At 39.1% G+C, this 12,349-nt stretch overlaps 2 pseudogenes; one reads left to right on the plus strand and one right to left on the minus strand.

Moving 5' to 3' along the window:
• Positions 1–4,278: 4,278 nt before the first annotated feature.
• Positions 4,279–7,105, minus strand: LOC117721366 (PIN2/TERF1-interacting telomerase inhibitor 1 pseudogene; annotated as a pseudogene).
• A 49-nt stretch (positions 7,106–7,154) lies between these two features.
• Positions 7,155–7,863, plus strand: LOC117721367 (PIN2/TERF1-interacting telomerase inhibitor 1 pseudogene; annotated as a pseudogene).
• The last annotated feature ends 4,486 nt before the right edge of the window (positions 7,864–12,349 follow it).

Consider the following 12,349-nt stretch of genomic DNA (forward strand, 5'->3'; position numbering starts at 1 on the left):
ACAACCTCACCAGCATCTGCTGTCACCTGAGATTTTGATCTTAGCCATTCTGACTCCTGTGAGGAGTTGTTTTGATTTGACTTGCATTTCCCTGATGACTAAGGATGTTGAATATTTCTTTAGGTGCTTCTTGGCCATTCAAGTTTCCTCAGTTGGGAATTCTTTGTTTAGCTCTGTACCCCATTTTTAATAGGGTTATTTGGTTGTCTGGAGACTAATTTCTTGAGTTCTTTGTATATATTGGATATTAGCCCCCTATCACATGTAGGATTGGTAAAGATCTTTTCCCAATCTGTTGGTTGCCGTTTTGTCCTATTGACAGTACCCTTTGCCTTACAGAAGCTTTGCAATTATATGAGGTCCCATATGTCAATTCTTGATCTTAGAGCATAAGCCATTCATGTTCTGTTCAGGAACTTTTCCACTGTGCCTAGGTATTCGAGGGTCTTCCCCACCTTCTCTTCTATTAGTTTCAGTGTATCTGGTTTTATGTGAAGGTTCTTTATCTACTTGGACTTGAGTTTTGTACAAGGAGATAAGAATTGATCGATTTGCATTCTTTTACATTCTGACTTCCAGTTGAACCAGCACCACTTATTGAAAATGCTGTCCTTTTTCCACTGGACTGTTTTAGCTCCTTTGTCAAAGATCAAGTGACGATAGGTATGTGGGTTCATTTCTGGGTCTTCAACTCAATTCCATTAATTTTTCTGTTTATGCACCAATATCATGCAATTTTTAACACTATTGCTCTGTAGTACAGTTTGAGGTCAGGGATGATGGGTGATTTCCCCAGAAGTTCTTTTATTGTTGAGAATAGTTCTTGCTATCCTGGGTTTTTTGTTATTCCAAATGAATTGAAAATTGTACTTTCTTGAGTTGAAATTTTGATGGGGATTGCATTAATCTTTAGATTGCTTTTGTCAAGATGGCCATTTTTACTATATTGATCCTGCCAATCCATGAGCATGGGAGATCTTTCCATCTTCTGAGATCTTCTACAATTTGTTTCTTTGGAGACCTGAAGGTCTTGTCATACAGATTTTTCACTTGCTTGGTTAGATTCACATCAAGGTATTTTAAATTATTTGTGACTATTGTGAAGGGTGTCATTTATTTAATTTCTTTCTCAGCCTGTTTATCCTTTGAGTAGAGGAAGGCTACGGATTTATTTGAGTTGATTTTATAACCAGCCACTTTGTTGAAGTTGTTGTCAGGTTTAGGAGTTCTCTGGTGGAAGTTTTGGGGTCACTTAGGTAAACTATATTATTTGCAAATAGGGATATTTTGACTTCTTCCTTTCCTATCTGTATCCCTTTGACTTCCTTTTGTTGTCTAATTGCTCTGGCTAGGACTTCAAGTACTATTTTGACTAGATAGGAAGAGAGAAGGCAGCCTTGTCTAGTCCCTGAATTTAGTGGGATTGCTTCAAGTTTCTCTCCATTTAGTTTGATGTTGGCTACTGGCTTGCTGTATATTGCTTTTATTATGTTTAGGTATGGGCCTTGAATTTCTGATCTTTCTAAGACTTTTAACATGAAGGGATGTTGAATTTTGTCAAATACTTTCTCAGCATCTAGTGAGATGTTCATGTGGTATTTTTCTTTGAGTTTGTTTATATAGTGGATTACAGTGATGGATTTCTGAATGTTGAACCATCCCTGTATTCCTGGGATAAAGCCTACTTGATCACGATGGATGATTGTTTTTGATGTGTTCTTGGATTCCTTTTGTGAGAATTTTATTGAGTATTTTTGAATCGATGTTCGTAAGGGAGATTGGTCTGAAGTTTTCTTTCTTCATTGTGTCTTTGTGTGGTTTGGTATGAGCATAACTGTGTCTTCATAGAACAAATTGGGTAGTGTTCTTTCTGTTTCTATTTTGTGCAATAGCTTGAAGAGAATTGGTATTAGGTCTTCCTTGAAGGTTTGAGAGCATTCTGCACTAAAACCATCTGGTCCTGGGCTTTTTTTTTTTTTGTGGGGGACTTTTAATGACTGCATCTATTTCTTTAGGGGTTATAGGACTGTTTAAATGGGTTATCTGTCCCAGATTCAACTTTGGTACCTGGTATCTGTCTAGAAAATTGCCCATTTCATCTAGATTTTTCAGTTTTGTTGAGTATAGGCTTTTGTAGTAGGATTTGATGATTTTTTTGAATTTCCTCATTTTGATTGTTATGTCTCCCTTTTCAGGTCTGATTTTATTAATTTGGATACTGTCTCTGTGCCCTCTGGTTATTTTGGCTAAGGGTTTATCTATCTTGCTGATTTTCTCAAAGAACCATCTCCTGTATAGGTCTTTTTGTTTCTACTTGGTTGATTTCAGCCCTGAGTTTGATTATTTTCTGCTGTTTACTCCTCTTGGATGTATTGCTTCTTTTTGTCCTAGGGCTTTCAGGTGTGCTCTCAAATTGCTAGTGTATGCTAGTCCAGCTTTTTCTTGTAGGCACTTAAAGCTACAAGTTTTTCTCTTAGCACTGCTTTCATTGTGTCCCATAAGTTTTGGTATGAAGAGCCTTCATTTTCATTAAATTCTAAAAAGTCTTTAATTTATTTCTTTATTTATTTCTTGATCAAGTCATCATTGATTAGAGGGTTGTTCAGTTTTTATGTGTATGTGGGTTTCCATTGTTTTTGTTATTATTGAAGACCAGCCTTAGTCCATGGTGATCTGATAGTATGCAAGGGATTATTTTAATCCTTTTGTATCTATTGAGGCCTGTTTTATGACCAATTATATGGTCTTTTTTGGAGAAGGTACCATGTGGTGCTGAGAAAAAGGTATATTCTTTCGTTTTAGGATAAAATGTTCTATAGATATCTGTTAAATCCATTTGGTTCATAACTTCTGTTAATTTCACTGTGTCTCAGTTTAGTTTTTGTTTCCATGATCTGTCCATTGCTGAGAGTGGGGTGTTGAAATGCCTCACTATTATTTCGTGAGGTGCAATGTGTGCTTTAAGATTCAGTAAAGTATCTTTTATGAATGTAGGTGTCCTTGCATTTGCAGCATAGATGTTCAAAATTGAGAGTTCATCTTGGTAGGCTTTTCCTTTGATGGGTATGAAGTGTCCTTCCTTATCTTTTTTAATAACTTTTACTTGAAAGTTGATTTTATTTGATATTAGAATGTCTACTCCAGCTAGTTTCTGGGAATCATTTGCTTAAAAAATTGTTTTCCAGCCTTTTATTCTAAGGTAGTGTTTGTCTGTGTCACTGAGGTGCATTTCCTGCATGCAGCAAAATTCTGGTCCCTGTTTATGTATCCAGTCTGTTAGTTTACATTTTTTTAATTGGGGAATTGAGTCCATTGATGTTAAGAGATATTAAGGAAAAGTGATTGTTGCTTCCTGTTATTTTTGTTATTAGAGGTGGAATTATGTTTGTGTAGCTATGTTCTTTTGGGTTTGTTGGAAGATTACTTTCTTGCTTTTTTTTTTTTATGTTGTAGTTTCCCTCCTTTTGTTGGAGTTTTTCATCTATTATCCTTTGCAGGGCTGGATTTGTGAGAAGATATTGTGTGAATCTGGTTTTGTCATGGAATATCTTGGTTTCTCCATCTATTGTGATTGAGAGTTTTGCTGGGTATAGTAGTCTGGGCTGGCATTTGTGTTCTCTTAGGGGCTAGGGGCTTCTGGGTTTTATAGTCTCTGATGAGAAGTCTGGTGTGATTCTTATAGGTCTGCCCTTATATGTTACTTGACCTTTTCCCCTTACTGCTTTTAGTATTTTTTCTTTGTTTTGTGCATTTGATGTTTTTATTATTGTTGCTTATGTTATTGTGCTTGCCTTTTGCCATCTGGTTATCTCTGGTGAGACCTGCACTCACTTTCTCTGACTGAAGCCTGTCTTTCCAGTTACCTTGCCTGTGTCAGAAATCCTCATAGTCCAGCTGTCTCTGATCCTGTGATCCTGTGATCCTGAGCTCCTGGGTGGAAGAGCTCCTGGGACTCAGGCTGCCTTTGGCATCCTGAAATCCTGCTGCTCTGAGTGCAGTGGATTCTCTGCTGCTCTGAGTGCAGTGGTTTCTCTAGGATGTGTCAGGATATGGTGTCTTCAAGGGAGCAGACCAGCGAGGTGTCTGCCCCAGCCAAAAGGACCAAGTGAGGGGTGGAAGGGGAGTGGTATTCTGCAGGGGTCGGGTTTGGGTGGTTGATGGGTCTTCAGTGCCCCAGGCTCCCAGTTGCAGATCTGGGGCATTGGGTTGTGGGGGAGGGTTCTTACCCATTGCTCTGAGTTCAGTGGTTCCTCTAGGATGTGTAAGGATATGGTGTTTTCATGGGAGCAGCTCCACTGGGTTCTCATGAGTCTCCTGAAAAGGAAGGTAGATAGGAATCTCTGATTATGGGATTACAGCATTTTAGTTTTAGTTACATCCAAGGGAGTAACAAAATACTCATGGGAGCAAATATGGAGACAAAGTATGGGACAGAAACTGAAGGAGGGGCCCTCTGGAGACTGCTCCACATGGGTATCCATCCCATGTGCAGTCACCAAAGACAGATGCTGATGTGGATGCCAGGAAGTGCATGATGATAGGAGCCTGATATAGCTGTCTCCTTAGAGGTCTGCCAGAGCCTGACATATACAGAGGCAGATGCTCACAGCTAACCATTGAACTGATCATGGGGTTCCCAATGGAGGAGTTAGAAAGAAGATCGAAGGAGCTGAAGGGGTTTGCAGCCCCATGGGGAGAGAAACAATACCAACCAACCATAGCTCCCAGGGTCTAAACCACCAGCCTGGGAGCACATAGGAAGGGACACATGGCTTCAGCTGTATATGTATGTGAGGGTAGTCTTGTGGGGCACAGGTGGGAAAGGAGGTCCTTGGTCCCATGAATGCTGGATGCCCCAGTGTGGGGGAATTTGAGGGCGGTGATGTGGGAGTTGGGGGGTGGGTGGGTACACATCTGCATAGAAGCAGGAGTAAGGGAGATGGGATAGGGAGTTCCTGGGTGTGTGTGTGGGGGGGGATGGGGAAAGGGGATATCTGAAATGTAAATAAAATATTTAATAAAAATTAATTTAAAAATGGGATACAGAGCTAAACAAAGAATTCCCAGCTGAGGAATATGGAATGGCCGAGAAGCACCTTAAGAAATGTTCAACATCCTTAGTCATCGGAGAAATACAAATCAAAACAACCATGAGATTTTATCTCACACCAGTCAGAATGGCTAAGATCAAAAACTCAGGTGATAGTAGATTCTGGCAAGGATGTGGAGAAAGAGGAACACTCCTCGATTGTTGGTGGGATTGCAAGCTGGTACAACCAGTCTCAAAATCAGTCTGGCAGTTCCTCAGAAAATTGGACATAGTATTACCTTAGGACCCAGCTATACCACTCCTGGGCATATACCCAAAAGATGCTTCAACATATAACAAGGACATATGCTCCACTATGTTCATAGCAGCCTTATTTATAATAACCAGAAGCTGGAAAGAACCCAGATGTCCTTCAACAGAGGGATGGATACAGAAAATGTGGTACATTTACACAATGGAGTATTACTCAGCTATTAAAAACAATGAATTCATGAAATTCTTAGGCAAATAGATGAAACTAGAAAATATCATCCTGAGTGAGGTAACCCAATCACAAAAGAACATACACATTTTGCACTCACTGATAAGTGGATATTAACTCAAAAGCTGGGAATATCCAAGATACAATTCACAGACCACATGAAGCTCAAGAAGAAGAAGAACCAAAGTGTGGAATCTTTGGTTCCTCTTAGAAGAGGAAACAAAATACTCATGGGTGGAAACATGGAGACAAAGTATGGAGCAGAAACTGAAGGAAAGGCCATCCAGAAACTTCCCCACCTGTGGATCTATCCCACATACAGTCACCAAACCCAGGCACTACTGTGGATGTCAAGAAGTGCATGGTGACAGGAGCCTGATATAGCTGTCTCCTGAGAGGCTCTTCCAGAGCCTGACAAATACAGAGCGGGGATGCTCGCAGCCAACCTTTTGACTGAGCACGGGGTCCCCAATGGTGGAGTTAGTGAAAAGACTAAAGGAGCTGAAGAGGTTTGCCACCCCATAGGAAGAACAAGAATATTACAACCAACCAGACCCCTCAGAGCTCACAAGGACTAAACCACCAACCAAAGAGTACACATGGAGGGACTCATGGCTCCAGCTGCATATGTAGCAGAGGATGGCCTTGTCAGGTATGAATGGGAGAAGACGCCCTTGGTCCTGTGAAGGCATGATGCCCCAGTGTAGGGGAATGCTGGGGTGGGGAGGCGGGAGTGGGTGGATGAGTGGGGGAATACCCTCATAGGAGCAGGGGAAGGGGGATTGGATAGGGAGATTCATGGAGGTGGAAACTGGGAAAGGAGATAACATTTGAAATGTAAATAAAGAAATTATCTACCTCATCCTCAGTGGAGTTGCTGCAGCCATCCTAAGCAAGCGTCTTGTTCCTCCTTTTCCCAAAAATGGAGTCTAGTTCAGTTTTGCTACAAGAGGACAGATCCTTCTCTTTTGTGAATTTCATATAATGAACCCAGTTTTTTTCGAGATTTTGGATTTTTCTTCAAGGCTAAAAGATTTCTTTTCCTTGTTTTCTGAGGAATCTGCTGTTTCCTGGCCAGCTAGGAGTCTGCCCCATCCAAAAGGACCAAGCGAAGAGCCAGAGGGGTGTGGTATTCCAGAGGGTGGGGTTTGGGTGGGTGATGGATCCAGAGTGCCCCAGGCTTCCAGTTGCAGCTCTGAGGGGTAGGGTTGTGGGGGAGGGCTCTTACCCGATGCTCTGAGTGCAGTAGTTCCTCTAAGATGTGTCAGGATATGGCGTCTTCACCTGGCCATGGCAAGTGTTGAGTGCTGCCAAAAGCTGGTTGAAGTCCTCCTGGTGAGCAACCCAGTTGTCCTCCTTATTGTTTGTAGCTCCAAGTCCCAAGCGGTTATTTTTAACTTTAATTTTAATATGTTCTATGGCTCCTTGCTCCTGAGCCCCAAACCCCTTCCTTTAGACCACCCCATCTTCTCAAGCATCTTCTGGCCAAACTTGGAATCATTATTACTCCATGCAGTATTTCTGGGATCCATAGCCCATTTCTCCTTCCGCCGACACTCTGCTAGCATCGACATTGTCGCAAGTCTGTTGAGCGCTGCCTCTGCCCTGGCGGACAGCTGTTAGGAGAAGCCTGAAGATGAGGTGGACACCTCCCTGACCACAACTACGACCACAAGTAGTGCTTCAAGTAGTGCTTTCACCACCCAGGAATATTTTGTCAAGATAATGGCTCAGTTAAAGAGCAAGCCACATGCCTAAGCTCCAGGCTCCAAGCCTTTCAGAGACCACTGTTGAATGGAAAAAGGAAAAGAAAAGAAAAAACAAAAACAAAGAGGCAGCAGGCATAGATGTAGAGAACTCTCCCCAACACGAGGCCAAGAGGCATAAAAAGAAGAAGCGTATGAAAGCAGAGAGGGGCTCTGTGGCCAAAAAAAGAGACCAAGCCGAGCTGCAGCCTGGAGGTCCCAGTGGGGACGAGTGTTCCTATGCCTCTGTCGAGAAGATTGTAAACAAACACCAGACAGCCAGGATGACGTCCCAAAGCCCAAGAAGAGAAAAGCAGAGAAAAAGCTGCAAAGGCCAGAAGGAATAGCAGTAGACACCACAGTAGACAGAGCACCAGTGAAGAAGAAGAAGAAGAAGAAGAAGAAGAAGAAGAAGAAGAAGAAGAAGAAGAAGAAGAAGAAGAAGAAGAAGAAGAAGAAGAAGAAGAAGAAGAAGAAGAAGAAGAAGAAGAAGAAAGTTTCCAGACAACTTGTCGCTAGCTAGGGTCTCCAACCACTCAACTGTCAGCACACTGCAGGGCAAAATGCTCCGGCCTGAAGTCAGAGCACAGTGATGCCCAGGCAGCTCAGCATCTTTTAACATGCCTACAGACTGCTGGCTCTACTCACCAAGTCACCATTTCTCCCAAGTCACCTTCCTAGAACTGATTTGAATGTTCCAGATCATGGCTTTCAATAAATAAAATAACTTTTAATAAACAAATAGATTCTTTAAAAAAAATCTAATACAAAACTAAAAATCAAAATTAAAAAATCTATTTAAAACTTTCAATTTTTTAAATTATTTAAATTTATAATTATTTTAAATAATTTATACTTAAAAAATGTATAAATTATTCTTTTATCTACACACACACACACACACCAAACACACACATCCTAAAACTAGTCCTAGAGTTTTTCTTCATTTTCCTTCCAACTGCCTTTGACGTTTTAGCTATTGAAAAACCACATGTTTCTAGATAAAAGAACTTTAAGAACACTCCAGGGAAAGGATGCCAGAATCTATAGCAACTTTTCTGAGCATGAATTAGCTCTAGACCACAGAGATTAACAACATAAGCTTAAGCGTTCTATGAGAGTATAAGACTACTCTTTGTTACCTCTTTCTAAACGTGAATCTGAGCTTTAAAAAAATTATCATATTTAACTCAATAAGATTTATAACTTAGATAAAATATATATCATATAATGATGTCTCGAGAATGTTATAGTAAGCAGTAAACCTGCATCTGACACAGTAATCATGGCCAAATGTGGCAAAATAAATACTCCGTTTGGTTTGGAGTTTGTTTTGTAGTATGATGGAGGATTGGCTTTTGACACGTTGGGTGAGAAATCACCAGAAAATTATGTTTCTAAAGGATGTAAGAGATATTGGAGGCAGGAAACCAAAGGAAATAACTCAGCTATCTGTGACTCCATTTCAGTTGGGTGCTGCACATACCTTTTCCTAGAGATATATCTAGCATTTTATTGATAATTGGGACTTCCACCTGCATCAGGGTACATTCATACTTGTTTTAAACAGTTGAAAAGGTTTCTCTCTTACTTTACAACCATTATAGATTCTATTCTACTATACCCTTGTATGTCTTTGTGGAATGACATTTCAATTTGAACTGTTTTGGGGTGATTGCTCCACAAGGAAAGCTGTGTCATCTAAATTCTTTTTAGAAAGAATCTATATTAAACTTCTCATGACTATAGATACCTTGATGTGAATATGACTCCATTTATATGCATTATAGAAAGGGTCATACACAGTGATTGGATTCTTTTATAATCCAAAACTGTTACTCTAACTAAAGAACCACCTAAATAATTCTGCTGGCTCCTTCTCTTGAAGCCCATTAAAAGCAGTCCCACAAAATAACATAAACCTTTCATATGTTTACTCATGTGGCCTGATTTCACTCTTGACAGTGTATTTGTTTCTGATTGGTACTACCACTTTGCTTAAAATAAAGTATCCTTTCTATTTTGAAAAAAAAAAAAAAAAAAAGAAGAAGAATAATTATAAGAAAAAAGAAAGAAAGAAAAAAGAAAGGAAGTTAGGTAGAAATAAAGGAAGGAAGGAAGGAAGGAAGTAAGGAAGGAAGAAAACAACCATATGCTGTTGATATTTACAAGGCAGGGTCAAATACTCCTAATGACCATGTTGTTGGGTTCTTCTTATAAACTAGGAACAGTGATATCTAGGCCCTGGCTTCATTATAAGATATAATAAAAAATCTTATATGTAAAACACATTGCACAGCATCTAGCATGTGAAAATATTCATAAATATATATTCTTCCATTTTCTAGTATTATTTGCTAAATACATTTAATAGAACCATTTATTTTGACTGTGTTAAGGCAATAGAAACCTATATAAGCTTTTTATGCAATGGCTGATATATTATGGCAGGGCCCTTTGCGTAATCTCAGTCCTCTCTGGAGTCCTAGGGAAATAGAAGGATCAGGAAGGAAGTTTGGTGCGAAGAGAAAGCAAGGGAAAATAAAGAAGTGTTTTGGTTTGGTGCTAGGAGAGTAATGTTTGAATTCCTCCACCCTGGAACAGAAAGAGACAGATTAGTCTCTATAGATTGTTGAGATTTTATTGAGAGACTTGGGAGTTCTTCTTTCCCAGGAGAGAGGTCCTCCAGTAAAATTGTCTGAAATGCTATCACCTTACTGGCTCAAACAGCTTCTACAAGGGTTTTCCCTGAAGTCTATACACTGTCCAAACAGCTCCTACTTATGTGGGAGCAGAAGTGCATTCCCTGAGAGGTGCTTGTTTAGTCTGAAGAGGAAGAGGTTGCTGGAGAGATCATTTTTATTTGCTTCACCATCTAAAGCTTATACTTATGTGCCCAACACTGAGATGAAGGAGGTATGTTAGAAGCAGCAACAGCAGAAAAACAGCAGGTACAACCAAAGGAGTCCGTTAAAGCTTAAAAACAAATCATAATTTTTCTTTTTAACCCTAAACAACTCGCAACATGAACATCAGAAAGAATAAACCATACATTTATGTCAAGAGTATATTTCTAAAATGAGAAAAGGAACAAGACAAAAACTTGAAAGAAATACAAAGCACCAAGATTAAATAAGAGTTTCACTTATATTGCTTAATATAGTTTGAATCCTGTACCTTTTAACCTTATTTGGAAATTCCCTCCAAATATATGTTTGTTTATTTATTTATTTATTTATTTATTATTCACTCACTTTAGAGCATGCTCTGAAGCCTCCAGATTTATGTTGTATTCACTGTCTGTACGGTGTAACTATTCACTTCTTTTACTCACGTTATCTTCATTAATAACATGTGCTTTGAGGCACAGGGAGATTTTTAATACATGGAAATTATATTTTAAACTAATTGGTTTCCCGCGTAATTATTATTATTGTGAGCATGTATTTGAAAACATTGTTCTGAAAGGGATCAATAAGCTCAGGGTACAAAAAAAAAAAAAAAAAGGCTCCTATGCCTTTTAAGGTTTTATGACAGTTAAATTATGGAATCAAAAAAAAGAAGGAAGAATGTGTATTTAACAAAATTGGTACACTGTATAGAATCTCATTTCTTACCACAGGATTTTGAATCTGAAAACATATGTACGCAGTACATAATGACATCTCATGCTTGGATTTAAACCTGTTGCCAGTTCTCAGAAGACTTAATCAGTATTTCATTTTGTGGCATGGAGACATAAAACTCTAATAGCCATGCATAAATGATGGGACTTTTGTTCTATGAGGTGTCCTTGGAAGTTGGATTTAGAGTAATGAGCTTTTAACTAGAACTTTATTGTCCTGTAATATGTCTGAAAGAGAAGTGGCAGAGCTTAGCCTGTTCCTTCCAAAATCGGAAACCAGAAAGGCCAATATGTTGGCTTATTCTATGTTTTATAAACCCAAGGGCCAATAATATTGGATACAAAATGTTGAAAAGGCATTATCTCCTCACAGTGTATATATCTCATAAACAGCACACTCAAATGATCGGGGACAGGACTAAGTATTCAGTACATCTTATCATCTTTGTCCCTCTTACCAGCTCTATGTGGTTAGTAAAGAAGAAAATATATCATAGAAAGGTTAGGCAGCTGGTTGAAGGACATAACAATGGTGAACTAAATACTTAAGATTTAAACTCAGGCAATTTGGCAGGAAAGCACACATGCATATCCAGACAGAGTATGTCTGTCTTTTATTTTTTTCAATCAACATATCAAGACTGAGTGCCTGAGGATTAGTCATACCTATTTAAAAAGCCCTTAGATTGTCCAGAGTTCATCACCCAAACAGGGAATCATTGATCTAGTTCATGCACTTCTTGTTCTACACATTCCTGTCCTTACTCCAAGGGATGGTTAATGGATGTATAGCCACATGATATAGTTGCCATGGTGGCATCCTAACCGTGTTATCCCACAATTTCTTTTTTACTTAAAGGTTTTTATTTGTACTGTGAACTTAATTCTAGTCCTCTGCAAGAGCTGTAAACAGTCTTAACTGGAGTAACCTTGCCAACCCCTCATAATCATTAGATTTTTTTAGGACAAGAAGGGCATCTGCCTTGTCTTCCTTCCAGCACCTTAAACAGGAGTCTGCTCAAGAAAGAGCAGTCAAGTGGGTGCTAGCTAGCTGATACATTTTCACACTGAAGTCAGTGGCTTTGATATTTTTCACTTCTTGTCTTGACCTGAATGGTTACCTACTTTTGGTTCACAAATAATAATAATAATAATAATAATAATAATAATAATAATAATAATAATCTGAAAGAAATAAATGGAGACTCGTGGAACTCACAGTAAATGCCGCTCAGAAAGAGAAAGATGGGGGATTACATGAACCCTGGCTTGGGCTTGGCAGATTGAGATTATTACTCCAGAAAAAGAAAAATGAGACTTTAAGAAATAATGTCATCTATGATCCTTTTTCTCCCTCTTTTGAAGATTAATTTCTCTCTAACTAGAAAGGAAGAATCAAGTGGAAATTTTCCCACTTATACTGTAATTCAAACTTAAAGGCAACCATA

The sequence above is a fragment of the Arvicanthis niloticus genome, chromosome 16, assembly GCF_011762505.2.
Source record: "Arvicanthis niloticus isolate mArvNil1 chromosome 16, mArvNil1.pat.X, whole genome shotgun sequence".
In the NCBI taxonomy this organism is placed as follows: domain Eukaryota; kingdom Metazoa; phylum Chordata; class Mammalia; order Rodentia; family Muridae; genus Arvicanthis; species Arvicanthis niloticus.